Source organism: Tupaia chinensis, unplaced genomic scaffold (genome assembly GCF_000334495.1).
Source record: "Tupaia chinensis unplaced genomic scaffold, TupChi_1.0 Scaffold000560_1, whole genome shotgun sequence".
Taxonomy (NCBI): Eukaryota; Metazoa; Chordata; class Mammalia; order Scandentia; family Tupaiidae; genus Tupaia; species Tupaia belangeri.
In genome coordinates this window covers 15,489-16,930 of record NW_006160073.1, presented here as the reverse complement: position 1 = coordinate 16,930, position 1,442 = coordinate 15,489, and positions in this window count along the sequence as shown.

The window sequence follows — 1,442 nt, the reverse complement described above, 5'->3', positions numbered from 1 at the left end:
GCTCTTTTTGTTCTCCCTTTTTCTCTCTCTCTCTCTCTCTCTCTCTCTCTCTCTCTCTCCCCTTCTCTGTCACATTTAAATAAATAAATAAAGATAAATAAAGTAATTATTTAAAAAGTGATAAAAAATGAATAATCTGAAAAATAAATGAAAAGCTATTTGGTTACGTAGCTAGTAATATCTTTGTCTTGATTGATGTGCATGGTAATTGTGCTGGAAAAAGAAATGTTATACACTGTAAAGGTCTATGTCATTAAATGTAATATAAAAACTATAATAATAAATTTTTAAAAAAGAAATCTAGAGTACCGGAACCAGCACATGGCACAGCATTTCCATCTCTGCACTTCCACATGGCTGACTGCAATCTGAGTCCCAATCTGGTGGCTTGAGAATCGTGGCAGAGACCTATGTGTGCATGCCCAAGATCCCAAGAGGAGAATAGAGGAGAAAGGATTGCAGTGTAGCCATTTCTCTGGAGGCAGATTTCTCACTTTCCCTGTCACCATCTCTCTGTCTCTGTCTCTCTCTCTGGTGAATGCACACAGCCTATGGCCAAAACTTCTTTAAAAGAAAAGCCATCTGAACTGAAAGCTGTGCATGCCCAGCGATATGCCACTTCCTGCTCTGGTGAGGACTTGCCTGATATCACTTGGTACAGGACTGAGTAATCAGAACCATTAGGTCTTGTTAGTTCACCTAAAGAATATAAACATTGCTAGTGTAGCTGTGTGGGTTTTTAATACATTTATCTCCATTTTCTGAGGTAGTTCTAACTGGTTCAGTGCTAGAGTCCTTCCTGGAATTTCTGCTTCAGCTTCCTCCTTAAGATATGTGTTCTTTTCTCCACCAGTAAATGACTGGTAGTTCTTCTATGGGTGTTTTTATACAGAAGTAACCAGCAATTTATTTCTTGTGGTATTTGAGAAATACTTTACTTGGTAAAAAGATTAAGGTCTTTAAGAGGCATTGTATTTAGCAAAGTATATCTCATTTTGTTCAGTGAATACCATCCCATGTTAACCTGGAGGGCTTTTTTTTTCTTTCTATAATGTTCCACAAATTATTCTTTCTTTTAATACACAGACTCTATGGGGGAATTTTGTTAATTTTTACTTTTATGTAGGTTTTTTCATGGTCAGCAGGTGATGTGGTGGTTAAGGCATTGGACTGCCACATGTGACCACATTTCGAGTGTCAGATCCAGTACTTTGCAAATTATGCTGGATGCGTGTGCATATGTGCCCAAAATCCCAGGATAAGAATGGAGAAGGAGGGATTGCTGTATGGCCATCTCCCTGGGGAGTGCTTTCTTATTTCCTACTCTGTTTTTCTACCTTATGGCCAAAAACTTAAAAAAATAAAATAAAAAAATAAAAAGTTTTCCAAATACTTAGTGTCACAGTTTGGAGTAAGACTCAAGAGGCAATGGGACCAGCAGT